Here is an 8,717-nt window from a genome sequence, read left to right on the forward strand (position 1 = left end):
ATGATTTATATATATGCATTATAATATATATATATATATATATATATATATATATATATATATATAAAATTCATTTTCAAGAAGTTTTAATTTTTCCCTTAAGTCAATTTTATTCATAGGATCTAATTTAAGAGAATATTCTTATACTGTACTTAATGTTGTAGAAATTAACTTTATATACAGAGTTATGAAAACTTATGCTGTAAATGGGTAATAATGAGTGTAATACATTCCACTATTGTTATGTATGTAAAAAATAAATAAAAAAAGAAATTCCAATATTTCCCAAATGAAAATATTACCCAGGAGGAGTGAATATACTTTTCTTCTGGATCTACTAACTTTAAAATTCTTCTATCCTTTGTAATGTAATATACTTAGGAATGTTAATTTACCCAGTTATAGATGCAAGAAGTGGTCACTTGTCTCTAGAAATCATAAGTCTATGTGAAATGGTAAAAGTGCATGATATTTAAAGCAAATTCAATTTTTTTGGGTGGAAATTTCAATTGCTATTATTACTTTTCCTTTCTTTAGGAAATAAAGACCAAAAAACTCTCTCATGAAATGCTTATTAGTGCAAACCACACTAATTTATAAATTCTAGTGAGCTATTTGAAATATTTCTGCAGGCTATCTTTGTGACTGCATAATCTCTTATTCACTGTAATTCTCAAGTTCCCTTATTTAGAAAGTGAAGTAATAACACTCACTTCATAGAGTTTTAAAATAGTAATTAAATAAGATATCACCTGTGATTTGCTGACATTTTGACACAAAGTAAATGCTTGGTATAAGAAATGAGGTTCTGAGAAAACTGAAATTATTTCATTTTGGAAAAAGATTTCTCTTGTCTTCCCTTAACATGACATTTTTGTGAAGTGGCTTCCCCTCTGGAAACACCAGCCTCTGGCCAAGATGTTAGAAGCTGCAACATTTGCTTAGAGCATTTAGGGACACAGATCTGTCCAGCCTCCTCTGCTTTTCTCCTGTGCTGCTCCCTGAGGAGGGCTACTTAATGATTTTCCTTGCTTGTATGCTTGCCTTGTCTGGCTCCTAGTGACCAGGGTTAGTTGGTGCCTGCTTCCTTTTCTGAGCACCCAATAATCAGTGTGATTGCAGACTACATGACATGGTAAGAGCTTTAAGAGGTCCTAGTGGCTTACAATTTTTTCAAGTGTGCATTCTCAACCAGATGGTTCCTCTATTTCCATTTTGAGATCTCTGTATTAGCCATCTTCTGAAGGACTCTGGTTCTTTTCATCATATTTCTATCCCTTGGGCTCCATACATAAGTAATTTTGTACAAAATAAAGAAAAATGTGGAAGGGGAAGGAAATGGCTGCTTCTTCTCTGCTACAATGTCACTTACGCCTGATATTTTTATTATTAGGTCAAATGTGTCTTGGCACTATCCTGTGTCCCCTTCTGCACCTTCTTTTGGTGCCCTAGCAATCACAGTGGGTGTGTTTAATAATAGAGTAGCCTGGTTTATGTGGATGAATAACTGTGGAAAGAGGCTTTTGCAGTCAAATGACACTACTGCAGCAGATTGAAAAAAAAAATGAAAAAATTGAAAAACCTCTGTAAAAATAAATCTTTCCTTCTCCCTGTCCTAAGTTTCTAATACCTGTATTGTCTTAACTATTAATTTTATGATTTTTGAATTATTGTGATTTTTAAATTCCTTTAAATTATCAAAGGAATAGTCACCCACATGAAAGCCAAGAACTTATAGAAAACATTTTATACATCTGTGAATTTTACCAATTTTCTCTAAAAAAAAAAAAAAAAAAAAAAAANGTATGTATGTGTGTGTGTGTGTGTGTGTGTGTGTGTGTATATATATATATATATATATATATATATATATATATATATATATATATATCAATGTATGTATGTAAAATGAAAGCTAAGGATAAGAAAAGTTGAAATTGGACATATCCCCAAACTCAGGCACATTTCTAGTTAGCTCATAAATAAAATATATTCAAGGCAGAGTATATTCCTATATCAAACAGATCATAAAATCATGCAAATTTCCAACATACTTATATTACATTAAATAATGGTTACATTTACATTTGATAATGTTGGTTATAGATTTTTGAGATGCTAGTGATTTAAGAATGTGCCATGAAATAAGTACTGTGAATTGGAGTTTTGAAATAAACAAGATATATGATAGTGTTGTCCAGAAACTGGTTCCCTGGCATGAAAAATAAAAGCCTTGATAAATTCCAATATTCCATTTAACATGTGTCATTTATTATGTTTAAGGTAAATATAAACTCACTGGCCACACATAGAATTACTCTTATTTGGGATTATGAAGCAATGGTTTCATTGATTGTTTAACACTAGGCAAATAAATAAATCTAATAATCACAAGTCACAATAAGAGCTAAGAAAGAACATAAGTTTAACATAATTCAGAATAACATTGAAATATGGTTGTATAGGGTAGTTTGGGAAATTTCACTCAGATAGTAACATTTAAATTTCAACTTGCCCTCAAGGAGCGCATGGTCTGAAGTGAGACACAGACTGGAAAATAGTAATAGGTGATTCAGTTTGACAAGTATTACCATGGGGTGTGGCTGACGAGGGAAGAAAGAGAAAGGAAGATTTATTTTTACTCTGGGAAATCAACACAGAGCTTTTGGGCTGTAAGAAGGGTAAGTAGGGATTTGCTAGGTATGAACTAGGTATTATCTGTACTTAAAAAGTTGGAGATTTCGTGGAACAAATACATACTAGGTATTTTAGGGATAGCATGTGAGATTTCTCACAGTCAACACCACACAAATGAGTTATTTTTTGAAAATTTTCTCAATGATGGGAGCCTATATCTAATAACTGGTCTACTAGGAAGGGTCAAAGGTGGCAGAGGTATGAAAGGCCCATTTCCCTTGCTTCAGTCTAAAGGTTTCTTCAGTTTCACAGCCATCTATAGGATTTATGATCAGCTGAGGCTTTAATTGTGACTTGAGTGCAATTCAGTTTCTCTCTCTCTCCCATTTGGCTTCCTCTACTCTCCCATGGGTGCTGATCTTCAGTCAGCTCCTGCACAAAAATATCTTTCCCACAATTTGCTTCCAGGGAACCCCATTTTGCAACCAGTCCTCAAAAAATATGTTTTGATTGATTACCTGAGATTTATTTAGGAATAAAGAGAAGAAAATTGTTATTAGCAGCCAAATATATTAAATTGCAATACCTATGCCTCAGTAGCTTTCTTTTAAGCAAGTTTTCTTGCTGTACACATTCTCAGTGTTTCAAGAAATGTTAGCTCCCTGTTCAATTAGAATTGCACAAATAGGTCTTGATGTTTTCTCGCACACATCTCCTACGGGCAATGGAATTTGGGGTTCCTCTGTGTGAAGGGGGCTGACTATGAAACAAAGCTAAGAAAAGAAGGCCACGTAAAAAAAAACACACAACACAGTAATTTTAGAAAGCAAGGGCAGGACAACTCTATGACCTTAGGGATTGAGCTTTCACACTGGAAAAAAGAGAGTGAGAGCCTGCGTTTGGTTTATTTATTATATATTTTGTAAAGTAAATCTTTCTTCTTTTTTTAAAAAAATTCTTTTAGTTAAAGATGGACAGAATGCCATTATTTTATTTATTTTTATGTGGTGCTGAGGATCAAACCCAGTGCCTCACACATGCTAGTCGAGTGCTCTGCCACTGAGTACAGCCTCAGCCCAGTATTTGCTTTATTTATATGAGAGAACTTCAAAGTATTCCATAGACTAGTCTTCTAACAAATAAGGTAGGAGGTGTGCTGTCCAGGCCCAATGGGTCATGACCAATTCGGGAGGTATGAGAGCAGCCTTCCTAGCCCAGTGAAAACTGAACTCATATGCATTGCATAATCCATTAAGTGGTAGGGGCCACAAAATAGCATGCCATTCCAGACCAAAATCTCCTTGGCTCAAGGCCAAGTGAAGATGCTAAATAGGCTAGGAGTGTCTTCCCACAATGTTTAAGGATAATTAAAGCTAATGATTCCCACCCTGTTTAGCTCCTTACCACACTTTTGAGGAGAAGTTCAGGAGCTGCAAATGAGGCCAATGGATAATTTGATTTTATGCATTATAAATCATTTCCAGAATACTGCTGAGGCTTATGTGGAATTTGCACTAAAGGAATCATCATGGGCCTGTGTGACTTCCCACCTACCAAAAGTCAGGCAGGGAAAATTATGTACATGTAGCTAATTGCCATCTGTGATTAACTTTAGCAACTGGTTACTATTACTCTAAGTCCATATTTTTCTGGGGACAGTCTTCCTTTTTATAATATTTGGTTGTCAAATATTTTGATTTCGTGAGAGAGGAGCTCCAACTTTTAAACTATTGATCTCCTACTGCAATTTCTGAATTTTGAAGTTTTAGACTATCTTAAAAGTGTAGTGTCAATACTTTTGATTGAATAATTAGAGACACCTCCCCAAAGCATTGTTATTTGACTTTCCTTTCTAGTTTTCTGGAGATTTTGAGGGAAGATGTCTGGTCTCCCCTAGGTGTGTCTATCAAACCCTGTTGATTGTTATTCAGCGTGAGACTGAGATGACTGATAAAATAAATGAGTAGAATAAACATCAGAATTAGTTTTTAATTTCCTTGTTTCCTTGATTGCTCACAGTGTGTGTTTGCAAAAAGCATGAAATTATGACACTTCTTTTGTATCAGAAATGCCAGGAGCTTGTTTGGTTTGCAGTGCTGAAAATTATGATTTCTAAGACCTGTTAAAATGAAGGCAAAATGAAAGTGAAGAATTTTAAGGAAAATAATGAAAACATGGCTTCTGTTTTCCCTTTCACAAGTTCTTTTCTGTACCATCATCATTTTTTCCCTAGGGAAAAGTTTAATGATAGGTGGGATATGAATTCTATAAACTAAGCAGTTCCTCTCCTTTCTTTCTTTCTTTTTTTAATTTTTTATTTGTTTTAATTAGTTACACATGAGACTACAATGACCTTCACATATCATACATTTGAATCAGATGGGATATAATTTCTCATTTTCTGAGTGTACAGGTTGCAGAATCACATTAGTCATGGTCCTTGCTTTCTTACTCCTCTCCTTGTCTACCTTTTCCTCTTCTTTCTCTTTTTGAGGTTTGTGGAGAGCCATCTGTATGTGGACTACATTGGCATCACAGTCTAGTGAATAGGAGAATATGGTGTCTGGGAACTTCTAGTGGAAATTTTCTCTGGCTAAGACCACCCAGACACATTGTGAGCCCTATTCAAACTCTGCCTGGTCCCACACAGCACAGGAGACGGGGTGACCTGCTGCAGCCACACAACCTCTCAGAGATGGTTGTGACCTGCCAAGATGCCAATCAACCTGCCAACTGGAATATATCACAAGGCAAGACTCCACCCCTGAAACCTTATCCCTGCCTTGATGTATTCCTTTAAATAAACCACTGAGGCCATTTTTTTTAATTGTCCAGCTTCAGCTCCTGTGTGGGCTGGGCCTATCAGGCGCTGTCCTTTAAAATTATAATTCTGATTCTTTGTCTTTTGTTTTTCATTAATTATTTCTGACTTATCTTCTTTGGTGGCCTACACCCTCCTGGTAAGGAAGAAGGAACCCCTGGCGAAGTGCTGTGGCCTCCCCCTAGAGGTCATACTTGAGAACCAGCTATTAGCCTGGGTTGGTGATCAGGGAATTGTTGAAGTTCATTTGTCAAGAAAGACAGTGCTATTATTCCTTCCTCCTGGTCCATATTCACTCAACTCATCCCTAATATGTTAATTATGAAAGTGATGTGGACTCTGCTAGAATATTTTTCTCACTCTTTCATTTGGTCTGTTCTTTTCTGCTCCTATCCCAACTAACTCTTTGAAATATAAAGTTTGATATTAGTGCCTGTGTAGCCTTGAGCAAGCCATTAGATTTGTTACAGATAGCACAAACTGAATGTCAGGTATTTTGGTGAGCACTGAGAATAGAGAGGTGAACAAAATGGAGGAACACTTCCCTCATGGAGATTTTACTGTATGGGTACAGAGAGTGTATTGAGTAAGCTGAGATGGTGCTGAACACAGGCAACAGCCTGAATCTATGATAGTTTCAAGGATGTTAAGGAACTTTGTCTTTATTCTACAGAGCTAGGAAACCTTCATGAGGTTTTAAGAATGGCATGATCATATTTCTGTTTTATGTAAAATTTAAGTTGGGTTAGAAAATGTACTGTGTGGAAGCACTTGGCTAGTACAGAGTTGTAGTGACCCATGACAGTATCATCAGGAAGTTGGATGAGATGATGGTGGTATTACTGAAAGTGGAGACAAACATAAGGTTTGTGGTATCATCAGTGAGAAGACAATGGATCGAAGAATTGCTTCTAGATTCCTGAGCTGGGCAATGAAATGGATATTTTATTCTGCCACTTGTTGAGATAAAAAAATGAATGGGTAGGAGGATGAATTTACTTCTAATTGTATTGAATTTGAGATGAAACTGAGGCATGCAAGTACAGATGTCAAGAAGACATATTGGAATACAGGCTTAAAGCTCAAAAGAAAGAGGTAAAAATATAAATTAGGAAATTGATATGTGCATAGTACTTGATGTCCTGAGCATAGGTGAGACTTTCTTGAAATGAGTACTGTTTGATATCCAGAAGAAAGGGGATGTAGGGAAGTATCTATGATTTTCAGCATTTTAGGATGCATGTTAACTTTTGAGAATTTCTCTAAAACAAGTTGGAATTAAAAAAAATTCTGTTGAATTTAGTGACACTGAATCATTAATGCATTTAAAAACACTGTTTTAGTGGAATGAATGGGAAACCAGATTAAACTAGACTGAAAAGTAAATAGCAGACAAGGGAAGAGAGACAGCTACTGTAGAGGATTTTGTTGAATATTTGAGAATGGCGAAGGGAAAAGGATAGAGCTGTAGTTAGACAGCCAGAAGACTTAAGCAGACCAAAGAAAGAGTTTGTTGTTGGTTTTTAAATTAAAAATGAGAGATTGGATCCCATTTAGTAAGAAGATACAAGTACAGGAAAGTACTTGGGGTATAAGGAGTGACTATAATAAAATACATAAGCAAGAGATAAATAGTGTAAATACTTCAGGCATTGAGGTTTATAGGTGGATGTCTAAAAATTTGAGAGTATTTTCCATTCAATCAGAAGTCTCTCTTTCCTTCTGCAGCTGGTATATGGGGTGGGAAAGAAGGAAGGGAGAGGGAGAGAGAGGGAGGCAAAGAGAGAATGTGTATATATGTGAATTAAAGAGGTAAAGCTATCCATTAAAGTAAGGGAAGAATTGACATATTCAGGAGTTTGAGGAGAATTAAGGAAGTCTAAGATCCTGAAGAAAATGGGTGACAATTTAGCTAGAGAAACCATAGGATGCTGTAGGGTTTTAGAAATCTACTGAGATTATTGAGTACAAATTTAAAGCAATTTTAATCTATTCTTAACTAATTTTCTTGAAGCACTATCTGAATTTCTACATCCAAGAACAGAAAAAAATATTTAAATAGAGATGGGATTTTTGTAGAAGGGTTGATTTAAACAGAGGAAGAAAGAAAAGTTAGGTTTGGGATGAGAGTTTCAAAAATGAAGATTATCTAAGACTGAGAAACAAGTAATTGAAAGCAGAGGAGAAAAAGAAATTTGAGGTAAAGATATTAATAAATAGAGATAATGATGTGATCCAAGTGACTTTGACTAAGTAGACCAGAAAGACAAGCGATCATAGTTCAAAAGAAAGATTCTTAAATCAGTGGTTTGATATTTGGATAAGAAGAAAACACAGATATGACTGTGATCCATTGTCTAAAAATCATGGAAAGAAGAAAACACAGATATGACTGTGTGATCCATTGTCTAAAAATCATTGGGTATGATATAGTCAACAGACTGAAGTGTGGACTGATATTACTATTGCCCAAGGAATTGGTTACTATAGGTGGCAAGTCAAGAGGCAAGACATTCATAAAAAAAAAGGGGGGGGGGATGGCATGGAGGCAGTACCTTTGCAATAATACTAGTAGATCAATATATATAATAAAAACAATAATAACAAAACCTAATATGTACTGACTACATTTTCTCTGCCAGGTATCAAGGTAATTGCTTTTGTATGCATTATCCTGATTACTGTTTACAATAAACTAAAGGTTTGTTACTATCTTATCTTTGTAGCTGAGGAAACTAAAATCGAAGAGAATGTTACTTTCAAACAAGTGTCTCTTTGATTGGATAACTTACAGTCTCAAACATTATTTTACACTACTGATTCATTATTTTACACTACTGTAAATATTAATAGTGATATGTAAATATGAAAAATGCAAGTGAAATTGGTTGTTAAAACTTTAGAATGAATGTAAGGGTAACAATGTAAGGCATTGCTAGTTTCATAATTATTTATTTGCTTCTCCTAGCTAAATTTTTTCTCTTCTGCATGTTCAAATAATTAAATGCATGCTTGTGTAAACAAAATCATGTACCAGCAGTCTATGGCTAGAATGTGGACTTTGGTCAAAACAATCAGTGTAGCTGGGTTGAAAAAGAGAGTCAGTGAGTGTATCTCATATTCATCCCAATGATGTGCTCACAGGCCTAATTCATTTGCTGGTCTTTTTCTTGTGATGCTACATAGTTTATAAAAATGTAGCAGACTCAGAACTTCTGGCACTTCCTTCTCCCTTCTAATCAAACTGGCATGAAAGGCA

The sequence above is a fragment of the Marmota marmota genome, unplaced genomic scaffold (assembly GCF_001458135.2).
Source record: "Marmota marmota marmota unplaced genomic scaffold, marMar, whole genome shotgun sequence".
Lineage (NCBI taxonomy): Eukaryota > Metazoa > Chordata > Mammalia > Rodentia > Sciuridae > Marmota > Marmota marmota.